Genomic DNA, 11,035 nt, shown 5'->3' on the forward strand with positions numbered 1-11,035 from the left:
ACATTTGAATTTGATTGCTTTAGATAAAAACAAATTTCAATCTCCTTCCTAAGAACAAAATATTGAAATTGCTTACCTTAAGCACTTTTCAATTTGCCTTAAAAAATTGAAAATTGAAAAATGCTCCAACGTGGAGCATTTTTCAATTTGTCTTTCAAAATTGAAAAATGAAAAATGCTCCAACTTGGAGCATTTTTCTATTTGCCATGAAATATTGAAAAATGAAAAATGCCCCATATTGGTTGAATTTTCATTTTTTAGAAAATTTTCTCAAAAATGAAAATGTTTTTGTGTGTAGCATTTTTCAATTTTTGTAATCGTTTGACAAAATGAAAAATGTTCTAAAAAGGTTAAAGAAATTGATATAAAAGATATTGAAAAATCGATAATCAAATTATTTTTTCATTCATTGTTAACACTTTAGAAATTTTGATTTTATGCTTTAAATATAATACACATGTGTGTATGTGTGAACCCGTAAATGCACATTTATAACCTAACCCCGAAAAGATAGGTGCAGAGCAACGCACCAGCAATTTTTTACTGATGTGGCACAGAATATCATGCAATCTTTATTAATATTCTATATGTATCTGTTAAATCAAATAGATATTGGTATGTTGAATTCATTGATAAAGATATTTAATTTTACTCTCAAGTTTAGTATTGTTTTAAAAGTTAATAAACATTTGATATAAGATCTGATCCATTTATGAGTGTTATGATCAAGGTATAACTATGCCTGATTTGAAAACGAAGTTGAGGTTTTTTAAATGAGTATGCAAAGCTGGTAACAATAACAAAGTGATCTAAGCCCCAACGACAGAAGAGAGAGTTATTCACAAATGTAAAGTAAAAAAAATGTAAGATGGACTTTTAATAAATTAAAATTTCGTACTTTCATGCACTGGCTACGCGTTTGGTAATATCCTCGGTGACAACCTAGAAAAGATGTAAAGATAAAAACAACACCTAGGAAAGCTGTTCTTTTCCCAATCTCCATATATTCCTTCCAAATACGGCTTATTTTGGAAGTCATTTTTTAACTAGATAACATTAATTTTTTCACTGTTTTTGATTTAATTATTTACTTAAGCTATTCAGATACCAATAGTGCTTTAACATTTGACATCCATCGTCTCAGCTGTTCAGAATTACTCGGGTTACTTTTTGGTCCCGCGAGCAGGGTGTTAAATTTTTTTTTTTTCTGTTTTTAACTGAAATTCATTATTTTGGGAAAACTAATCAGGAATGAAGTCGACTAAAGATACGACTGTCGTTAGGAGAAATTTTGAAAACTTAGGTGTATAATTGTTCATGTTGTCTTTTGATTTTATATTATGGTTTATTTGGTAAATGTATAGTAAAATAGGTTTGATGTTGTCAAGACTGATATTGCTGATTACTTTGTTCATTTTGAGACAGATTTTCTATTATTTAGAATGAATGTGAGGTGGCATTTCAGTTATAAATGAACTTCAAATGTGAAGCTAGTTTACGTTTCTTTAGATATAAGAAGATGTGGCATGAGTGCCAATAAGACAGCTCGTCTTCTAAGTCACAATTTTTAAGATAAAAACCATTATAGGTCAAAATACGGTCCCTACACAGAGTGTTGGTTCACACCAAACAGTAAGCTATAAAGAGTCCCAAAAATGACAAGTGCAAAACTATTCAAACGGGAAAAACAACGGTATAATCTATATACAGAACGAGAAATACTTATGAATCACATGAACAAACGACAACAAGTAACATTAGAAGATAACAAAACCTTTAAACAGACTTATTAAGAAGGGATATAGTTACTATACTGTTGTCAGGTCATTAAAGTTTGCATATTTTGGCTTAAATATTGATTCACTTATAGGGTCTTTACATCGGAATTAAACAGATTTATTTAAAAAAAAAAACAGTTGTTGGCATGACACGGGTTATGTTCTCCTCTTAAATACTTTATGATTGTATAATACTAAACCCCTAACGGGAGTTGCCTGGAATTCCTACGATGAAGACGTAATCGTTCAATCAGTTTAATTGAGGCTTGGAGCTGGCATGTCAGTAACTGCTAGTAGTCTGTTGTTATTTATGTATTATTGTCATTTTGTTTATTCTCATTTGTTTTCTGACAGCGGACTCGGAATTCTCTTGATCTGAATTTTACTGTGCGTATGGTTATGCGTTTACTCTTTTACTTTGGCCAGATGTATTGGGGGAGAGATCTCAAAAACATGTTTAACCCTACCGCATTTTTTGCACCTGTCCCAAGTCAGGAGCCTCTGGCCTTTGTAGGTATTTTATTATTTTTATTTTTATTTTTTTTGTGTTTAGTTTGTTTAGTATGATGTCCATTATCACTGAACTAGTATATATATATTTGTTTAGAGGCAAGCTAAAGGACGCCTCCGGGTGCGGGAGTTTCGCGCTGCATTGAAGACCTATTGTTGACCTTATGTTGTTGTCTGTTTTATGGTCGGATTGTTGTCTCTTTGACACATTCCCCATTTCCATTCTCAATTTTAGAAAAGGGTATTGTCTATATAAAAAATAGAAGGTTCAAAATTATTATGTCTGAAACTGTCAGGGACAAGATAAAAATTATCAATATTTTGAGTCAGAGATGGGAGATCTTCCAATGATGCCCGCCCCTCCCCCCTCCAAAAAAAGTAAACAACACTAAAATCTTATTCCGACATTACATATGGAATTTTATTTCATTCACGTGAATGATGTTTGAGTGACTCGGTATGCGCCTTTTCCTAATTATACATAAATTCCTCTTTTTTTGTTCTCCAGATCCCACCTTTGGTGTCCCCTTTATTTCATTACCCAATTTTTATAATCCTATATCCAACATCCCCTTTTTGTAACCTCAACATCACCCCTCTCTATATCCCACTTCGAGGGCTACTTGCAAGATTCATTTTTATGCCCAAAATTATCAGCCTGATATGGAACAGTTTCGTGATCCCTGTAAAAAAAAACAAAAAACTTATGACTTTCTGTTTACATAACGAATATAAAATGGGAGCGGATGAGCTACAAACAATATAATAGTATAAAAAAGCGGCAACATCGATAAATGTTTTAATAAAATTATTTAAAATTTCTCAAATTACAAGAGTGCACGCGCTGAAATGTCTCTACTTCTTTACTAATCATTGATATTATGTTGAGGGGGGTCGGAGGGGTCCTGATTCCGAAATCATGGACGTAAAAACATGAAATAGCGAGGTCCCGAAAAAGGTTCTGCCCACTCCTATGTTGATAGTCCTAAATATAAAGCTATCCTACAACGATCACATAAACTTAACATGGTCCAAGAAAATTAGGCCAAGATCATTTAAACACAACAAGAAATAACTGTACTCCTTACAATAAATCACTAAGTATAATTGACCTTTTTCTTATAGTTTCTAAGAAACAGACTTAACCAAGAAAACTAAACACACGAACCATGAAATTAAGGTCAAGGATCCGAACCTTGGCCGGTAGAGGTGCACAGCTTACAATTTTTCCATACAGCAAATATATTTAACATATAATTGCTTATAGTGACACGTTTAGAATTTCCTAAATATTTGACGTGAATAGAAAATCCTAGTTTGTCGTAATTAGAGTTGTCGATTATATATACATGTGGTTGTTTTGTTGGTGTGTTTCGTTTTTGTTAACTCTATAGTCCGTCGGAAATGAATAACAGTATTTGACAATCAAAATGATCTAGGCCCGTTTCAGATGACAGAGGGTCCATTCCGGAAAGTTATAAATCAATACACGAGACTGGATACATGAACTTTCACATACTTTATTTTTCCATCTAACATGTATATGAACAATCACAGTTCATAAAGCATATTTACAAAACATTAATCATGGCAACATACATTAACCCGCCGCTGCTCGTAGATCGAGAGCGGGGCAAACCGGTGCGTCACATGGTTCTCTATATTTCTATCCCCTTTTCGTTTCAAAAGTAACCTTTATAAAATATGATCATAGAAACGTTTTTGACCAATGAAAACAGAAAAGGGTTGATGACCATTGTTATCAAAAAGTATTCTCACGACATAATCTTAATCCATAAATATTTCCTAGTAACGCTGAAACGACTAATACATGTCTTTTATAAAATTATTTGAAAAATAGTTCAAAATCTTGTTTCCTAATAAAACGCATTTCTAGCGTAATAAAAATATTGAAACTAAATTACGCACAAGAAATAACTGCTGATGCCAAACACGTCACAAAAAGATGAAAATTCTAAAATTCACAATTTCACGCATTTTTACAACATGACAATAGTTTAAGAAAATTAGACCAAAACTAAAAAAACTGAACACTGAGCAATGAACAGTGAAAATGAGGTCAAGGCTAAATAAAACCTGCCAGACTGACATGCACATCATTAAATATTTCCATACACCAAATAAAGATGACATATTGCATATAGTGTTAGAAAAAAAGACCAAATATAAAAAAAACTTAACTTTGACCCCTGAACCATTAAATTTGATCAAGGTCTGATAACCACTATCATGCTTGACACATCTATATCATTTCCGCTATTGTTCATTAAAATATCGTCATTCGATCTCGATGGACCAGCAACGCGTTGTGACTCAGGTTGGATTGGTTGATCCGGCATGTTTACTGGATCAAAATTCGATTCAGAGGCTCCTCTGATTCTACATCTATCCCTACCATCACACCCCCTATTTCTGGTACATTTTGTTAAAATGCCTGTGTTGTTTTCGAGAGTTCTACGTATTTTAAATGACAATTAGATGGAATTAAATTGAACAGTATTTATATGGAACATGATGTTGACGATATTGACGAGAGCGTAGTTAGATCACGGTATGAAAGTGGAAAGGTCTTAGACTGATCGTTGTTAGAGCGGGAAAACAATGAAAATCCAAACCTTCATCCTGCTCGTACCGTGATCTCACCTTTTAGATCGCGGTGAGCGTTGTGCAATATTGGTCTAGTGTGATTTGGGCATAAAACATGCTCCTTGTTTCTCTACCTTTCCTATTGTTCTAAATGAGCAACTGGTTCTCGTCTTGTATTTTTGCTACCATACGTAACCTGCTTTCATCGTGTCAGAATACATTTTTTAATAATCGTGAAATATATATCACTTATAGTTCAGTAATTTCATTTATTGTTATTGATCGTAACGCAATCAATAAACATAATCAATACAGAAGAAACGTTGCTATCTTACTTTTTCTTAGTTTCCCCATTAGCATCATCAATTGATACATGTACATTTATAAAAATTCATATATATGGCACATGAAAATATATAATGCTGCCGCACGCTCTCCGTGTATTCATTTACTCTATTCGTGAATGGCGTGCTTTGTAACTGACCTGACGAGTACTAAACTAAGTGTAATTTCATAAAAAAAAAGATGTGGTATGATTACCAGAGAAACATTTTTTCCCCACCAGACATTAAGTGATAATGAAGTAAGCAAATATAATTCATGGTACAGTCTTCAACATTTAGGAAAACCAATACCTCAAAGCAAGCTACAAAAGATTTCAAAATGAAAAATTTAAAACAATTCAATTCATTCGAGAAAAAATAATTTTACGGCTCATATATAGAACTCTAAGTGATTAAAGATCACGAAACTCGTTTTAGGTGCGCAACCATCCCCTTAACATTGAACAGTGATAAACAGCACTATAAAACTTCTTATAAAATCAGTTGAAAAGACTTGACTCATTAAATAAATAAATAAATAAATAAATAAAGGGCTACGCTGTAAGCCCATGATACTCCCCTTGTCCTTATGTTTGAAATGAATTTTCTCAACGAATAAATGTCCTTGGCCGTTTCCGACATTTTTTACAGAAGAAAAATTCCACAACTGTACAATATCAAATCAGAAATTATATAAAAAAACCAAAAGGGTACTTATTTTAATAACTGAAAAACATGAAAGGTAGCTTACATGTAAGTCAACAGATAGAATGAAATTCAAAACAGTGTGGCTGTGGCCATTGATTGACACATTAAATTCATCCATTGACTGGGACAATTTACATGAACGTTTGTCTGTAACGACCACTGTTCACGACGTACCTACGATAGACATTTAAACTGTGGGGTCACCAAAGGTTTCTTAACGCCTTTAATTATAAAATAATTCAAAAAATTAATCAGGAAAAACCTTTATGTTTTGATTTATATAATTGATATAAATCAAAACATCGTGTTATTTCTGATTAGTTTTTCGAATTACTTTATTAAGGTGTTGAGAACCTTTGGTGACTCCATAGTTTAAGTGTCTTTAAAAAGTACATAGTGAGCAGTGGTCGTTACATACAAACGTTCACCTAAATTGTTCCAGTCAATGGATGAATTTAATGTGTCAATCAATGACCACAGCCACACTGTTTTGAATTTCATTCTATAAACAATTCACTAAAGATTTATAAAATTTTGTAAAAGTTTTTATGAGTGATTGTCCAAACACTGGAGAAAAAAAAACTTTTTAAAGCATAAAATTTCATGACACGGAAACGTAAAATCTGAAATTTTTCAAAACTGAAAGGGAGCATACGGCAATAGATATAAACAATTCTTCGAAGTTTGATTAAAGTTGATGGAAGCATTTTTTAATTATTGTCCGAAAACTGGAAAATCACCCCTTTTTAAGGATAAAATTTCATAACATGGAAACTAAAGATTTTAAATTTATAAAAATCGAAAGGGAGCTTACGTCAATAGTCAATAATCAATTCAACAAAGTTTCATAAAAGTTGGTGGAAGCGCTTTTTTATTAATTGTCTGAAGTGTGGGCGACGGACGGACGGACAACAGTATACCATAATATGTCCCATTTTAGACGGGCGTATAAAAACCAAGAAACAAGTTATTAAAAAGGCTAAACGCATAGTACAGATACAAACGTGCTTGAAGTTTGTGATGGTATAAAGTTCTAAGCGAATAACAACCTATACACCATCATGTGTCTGAGTCTACAAAATCAGTCATGCAGTAGAATTGCAATGGATTTTGACAAAAACAAAATACGATAATTTTATTATCGACACCTGTAAGGATTATAAATCAATTGTGTATCAAATAGATCGACAGTTAATTTTTATCAATCTTTTCTGTAAGTTTGTATTCTCAGCAGAATCTCTATTAAAACTATGGCTTTATAATTCTCTTCATACCTTTTTTCTATTACATCGAAACACGATGATTTGATATAAACTGATATGAACAGAAAAAGATGTCGCTTACACGGCAGCGAAATAACAACCCAACTAAACATATAACCTACAGTCTCTTGGGAAGCACTTATATTGTATTTAACAGATGACAGGGGTCTCTATACATATATTATGTCAACCTCCGGGTTCAAGTCTCTGTCATGCCATTTGGGAGTAGAAAAGAACACTACCAAGATAATGATACATAAGAAAAAAGCGACATGACTCACTAGAAGACGATTTTTACACACACACACGAAACTTGTACAATGACAAATGATTTATCTATTAAATATTAACTTTTTATTGACCTTTCTTTTGACTAGCAAACAAAAATTAAGGCTATTTAAAAGAGATGTTGTAGGTCCCGAATAAAACGCAAAATCCATGACCGATCATGGTAACAGTCACGAAAGCAGACGGAATGTAGGATGAAAAACTTCAATCAAATAGTTTGGGTGGGAGAGGGTGAGGGGTGTAAAATTGCAGCAAATTTTGTTTATCCAAAATCGATTTTACATATGTCCATATTTTACAATCAATTTTTCCCAAATCAAGTTAAGAAAAAGTGGGGGTGTCAGTGAAAAAACTATGTGAATTAAGTTTTTTTTTATGTCGTCCTTTACTTCTTGGCTTTGTGGAAGCGTTGACAATGTGTACTATACGCTGTCATCATTGCAGCAATTAAAACACTATGTTTTTCCGTTGGTGCCCCCCCCTTTTTTTTGTGGGGAAAATTTGGTTGATTATATGGGTAATCACTGAAGCATGACTGGAGTGCACCCTTTTAAGTTCAGTCAGAGCCCCCCTTAAATGAAAAGTCCTGGATCCGCCACTGCTGCTGTCGTAAATGGTGGTAGCGAGGATTAACTGTCTCTAATGCTTTACCAACTCTAGCCTCAGACTCGTTGATTCCTTTGCTTGATAAATGGCCTGTCATCATTTTACGACCGCGTATGTGGGTCCAACTTGAAAATAACACACACTATGCGCACATCATGTTTTAAATGTAACTACTAGTATATATTCCATGTACATGATGCATATGGTTTGGAATACGTTTGTGTCGATCTGTGTCGATCTGGATTTTTTTTTTTTTACTTTTTATTTCAAAAGAAGATTGTCAATGACTGAGACCATTTTTTGTGTCGACCTATTTGTCCGACAATACTCGTTTTTCTTTCACATATTAAAGATGTAAAATCATATTGAATAAAAGGTAATAGAATGTACATAAAACAGAACCTCATGGGAACTGTCTTATGTTTGTTGAAATACTATTCACATAATTATGATATATTCTTTGCTACATTTGTTTTTCCGGTTAAAGCAAATATAAGAAGTCATTTATCCTTCGAAATATAAATTTACCACAAATACATGCATGCAAGTTAATTTCATATTTTTCTTTATTAGATGATGCTTATTTGATATGTTGCGACAAAGAATTGTGATATTGTAAGCTTCGGAAAACATGTTTGCATTAACAGATTCAAAATATGGGAAATGCTGTACAATGCAGAAAAATACAAATTTGAAATCAAATACTTATCAGAATAATATAACATCTACATCCATCCCTCCCCATCCCTATCCACCCGCGAACCCTGTTCCGTGAGCATGTACAAAAACTGACATAGACAATATCTAATATTCTAATATATTCCCTTCTTTTCTAACATGTTAAGTTTGACACTTTCAGCCACGATATGGTTAAGATAAATGCTCCTCCATATACTCTGCATCGCCTATTAATTTCATTTTCAGAACAAAAACGGCTTATTGTTTGCGCTAATGCATGTTTACTTTTCTACATTGGTTAGAAGTATAGGGGGAGGGTTGAGATCTCACAAACATGTTTAACCCCGCCGCATTTTTGCGCCTGTCCCAAGTCAGGAGCCTCTGGCCTTTGTTAGTCTTGTATTATTTTAATTTTAGTTTCTTGTGTACAATTTGGAAATTAGTATGGCGTTCATGATCACTGGACTAGTATATATTTGTTTAGGGGCCAGCTGAGGGACGCCTCCGGGTGCGGGAATTTCTCGCTACATTGAAGACCTGTTGCACTGTAAAAATAGTGCTTAGAATTTAAACGTGTTGCAAGACTTATGTGCTTAGGAAAGTGTTTAATTTCTAAGCATTAAAAACTAAACATGTTTTGGCTCTCAGCACTTCGCACTAAACATGTTTTGGCTCTCAGCACTTTGCAATAAACATGTTGTTGTGCTAAACATGTTTAGCTACATCGTCAAGTATATGAAGCTAAACGTGTTTAAATTCTAAGCACTTTCAATATTTAGACACTTTCCTAAACACGTTTAGAATTACAACACATTTAGGCCGAAGACGGCATGCATACCACGTGCTAATTTTTGAGCGGGAAGAAGAAACAAAGAACCCGAAGTCAAAGGCCACGCTGTTTACTTCTGACCATAACTGACCGTAACTTAACTGTTTCAGAAAGGTAAGGAGTTATAATTATACTGATTTTTATTTTGTACTGCCAATTTTAAATGATTATTGACAGTTATAAGTATTATGTACAAGTACACTACCGTATAGTCAATGCAGAAGAAGAAAAAGGGGGAACCATCCCACGAAACAAGTGCTTGTAAGAGATTTTAGTGTTCAAACTATATTGTGTAATAAGAGTTGTTTAATGTTCTATCATGCAAGCTTGCACTTATTATATATATATATATATATGTTCTTGGAAAGGAGTTCGTGAGGACAATATTCATTTGGTACTCCTCGGCAGATTATAATCATTGGAACATGAAGGGAAGCGGAATCTGCCGAGTGCAACATTCGCAAAACCTGTGTCATATCGAGTTCATTGTTTTAGTAAGCACTTCCTAAATGCACAATCAACATTTGCTCAAAATAAATAAAAAGATGCTTGTTTTTCTTCAATAGTTATAAGCCGTTGTGCTTTCTTATATTTTTATTGATATGTATTGTCTTATTCTAGATGAGAGAAGTGCAGAGGAAATCATTTGTCTTGACATGCTAAAAGAGGAGATAATGCACGGTAGCAACTATATTGCTAGGTAAGAATCCGAAGTGTATTTGATTTTAAAAATGTCAATATATATTTGATCAAATGAATGATATTAAGCATGAAAAGAAGTTTTATATTAAAAATATCAATTTACTCATCAGTACATTTATACTTTTATACCACGGTTCTAATGTTGTTATCTTGATCTTAAATCATGCATTTACTTTTTGGTGTTGTAGTTCGTATACTTATATTTTTAGATTAATTCTACTTAGTTGCTTATCAATATTTTTCTATCTTTCAGGCCAGTGACCAGCAGTTGGGTACTAAGAAAGGAGAAGCTCTTATTGACTTGTAAAATGAAAAAAGGACATTTTCAAATTGTTTTGATTGGTCAATATTATGTATATGTACGTTGCTATGAATTTATGATTTTATGAGTTTATATTTGATTGTGTTCAATGATTAACTGGAAATAAACAATTACATAAATTCCTTTGTTTCATATCTTGTAATTTTGTTTTTAATCCTAGAATTAGTATAATAATAATTTCATTTCAAAAGTTCTAGACTGTTTAATGAATATTTGAAATGAAGAAAAAATGCAATAGTCGAATGTTGACAATTGTATTAAAGAAAATACTCATTCAGATTGAAAAGGTATTAGTCACAATCAATTTGAATTGGAAATTCAAGTTTCTTAGTTTGATGCGTTTGCGGCTCCTTTTGTGATGGTATGAACACATGTAGTATTGAAAGCTATCATACGTTTTACAGTCTAGCCTTCCGGAATAT

The 11,035-nt window shown here is 32.9% G+C and overlaps 1 long non-coding RNA gene across 1 annotated transcript; it reads left to right on the forward strand.

The window, feature by feature from the left end:
* Positions 1-9,562: 9,562 nt before the first annotated feature.
* Positions 9,563-10,735, forward strand: LOC139499664 (uncharacterized). The gene is made up of 3 exons (XR_011658242.1): positions 9,563-9,703; positions 10,211-10,289; positions 10,545-10,735. It is a non-coding gene; the product is annotated as an uncharacterized lncRNA (long non-coding RNA).
* Positions 10,736-11,035: the final 300 nt, after the last annotated feature.

This window comes from Mytilus edulis, chromosome 12 (assembly GCF_963676685.1).
Source record: "Mytilus edulis chromosome 12, xbMytEdul2.2, whole genome shotgun sequence".
NCBI lineage: Eukaryota > Metazoa > Mollusca > Bivalvia > Mytilida > Mytilidae > Mytilus > Mytilus edulis.